Below are 2,500 nucleotides of genomic sequence, written 5' to 3'. Positions count from 1 at the left end.
TAAATCTGAAAAAAAAGCAACACATGCTCAATGATCATTATTGTTTTAAAGCTGTAAGTGAACAGTAAACAAATGTTTATGGCATAAACAAACAGGGCTTCATCTCAATGACAAAAAGATGCGTAAACAAAATCCTCAAAGTAGAGTTCGAAAATAACAAACATCCTAAACAATCAATAAAAAAAAAAGTTACAACCAAACAAGAGCTTCTTCCAACAAATAAACTCATTAAAAATGCGATAAGCCCTGCTTGTTTTGCTAAGGAAACTGGGGCCTAAACTCAAGAAACGGCCCTTAAACAACAGAACGGGGCAGGCAGGGACACAAGCAAACGAATAAGAGGTGCACCTGGCAACTGCTATGGTCCCCAGTAGGCTGCATGAAAGAAAAAAAGGGATCACGTCTGCATAATGAGCCTTATGCACCCACAGATAAAATCCATAACAATGTGTTTTGCAAGACATGACAGGGCTGATCCAACCAGGAAGTTGTTAAGCATTTCTGGTTTTACTCTTGAGAGGGAGCTGTTCAGAGACTCAATCAAAAAAATAGGATCTCCATCTGAGATCTGAAAACTTGCTTAAGTATCTACAACATATTACTCTTTCATAATTTTTTTTTTCTTTTTTTTATATCAGCAGTCAAAAAAAAAGCAGAACAGTGTAAAGATTATCCTGAAAATTGCAGGAGAAATAATATATTGATCTAGAGCTAGGAAAAAAAAATGCTTTTTTTTCATTTTGTGCTTTGTACAAAATTTAACAAATTTAGTTTTCCTCAATTTCCCCTTTGTGTGAGAAGCCCTTTGGATCTGCCCCTGGAAACAAGGCAGTGCTAAGTACAGCTTATCCGAATTAATGATCATTATGCACACAATGAGTAATGCAAACCAATAACCTAAGTAAATAACTTATCCATCTAATTATCAATAATCATTACCATTTTTATCTTTTTTTTTTTTTTTTTTTTTTTTTTTTTTTTAAAACAAACAGAACAGAATTTGGGTTGCTGAAAATTTTTTTTCATGCTCAAGGATGTCCTGTATTTTGCTCAAATAAAATTTGAAAAATTAAGGGGGGTGTGCTTTTTTCACGACATGAGGCAGCTCTTTTTAACAAGCAAACCAATCCTTCAGCCAAATCACATCATACTGTTAATAAAAAATATTCTTGTGCATTAAGCAGAGTCAGGAACAGCTTATAGAAACAGAAAATCATCAACAGCTCAAGAAAATATGAAAAAAGGAACACTCAACTTATCATGACAGTCTGCCACAAGAAACGTTTTCTGATACTAAAATTAGAATGGTCACAATGCATGGTAAATAATGGGCACTATTATTATATAAGACACATTTAGTGGAATAACCCTTCAAACTACTTGTATAGGATTTACAAAACTTATCAGAGACTAGGTTAAACATTTTACAAACTGAAAAGAGATCAGAAAAAATGGCTGTTATATTGTTTATAATAATATATATAGGATATATAAATAGAATATAAGATAAAATAAATTTTTATATATATATATATAATATATAAAATAGGTAGTATAATAGATATATATGTATATATAAATGATATAATATATGTAGATATATATATATAAATATATAGATATATTTATATATATATATATATATTATTAAAATATATATATATATTATATATATATCTTACTATAAAATATTACCCTATATATATATGATATATATTAATTTATATATATATATATAATCTACATATTATAAAGATAATATATTTATACTACTATAATATATATATATAATTATATATATTATTATATATATAAATATATAAATAATTTTATAAATATTATAATTTTTTAAAAAATTAAAATATATAATTATATAATATTAATTATATAAGTTATTAATAATATATAAAATATATAATATAATAATTTATATTTAATATATAATATTATATATATAAAATTTTTAAAATATATTATATAATATATATAATATATAATATAATAATATATATTATAAATTATATATTAATTATAAATTATATAATTATTATAATAATTTTATTAAAATATATAATATTAAATATAAATAAATTTTAAATTAAAAATATAATATATAAAATTTAAAAAATATATACTATTAAAAATAAATATTATATATATAAAATTTAAAAATATTATTATATATATTATATTATATATATAATTAATATTTTTATATATATAAATAATTTTAATAATATATTATATAATTTAAATAATATATATATAAAAATATATAATATTAATATATTAATTAAAAAATTTAATTTAAAAAAAATTTTTTAATTATATATTTTTAATTAAAATAAAAAAAATTATTATATTTAAATTTTTTTATATTAAAGAAAAAAAAAAAAAAAAAAAATATATATATGTTTTTTTTATAAAAAATTTTTTTTTAAAAAAATAAATTTTTATATATATTTTTTTTTTTTTTTTTAAATTTTTTTATATAAAAAAA

The sequence above is a fragment of the Penaeus monodon genome, chromosome 1 (assembly GCF_015228065.2).
Source record: "Penaeus monodon isolate SGIC_2016 chromosome 1, NSTDA_Pmon_1, whole genome shotgun sequence".
Taxonomy (NCBI): Eukaryota; Metazoa; Arthropoda; class Malacostraca; order Decapoda; family Penaeidae; genus Penaeus; species Penaeus monodon.
Note: the sequence above shows the minus strand (reverse complement) of the source record.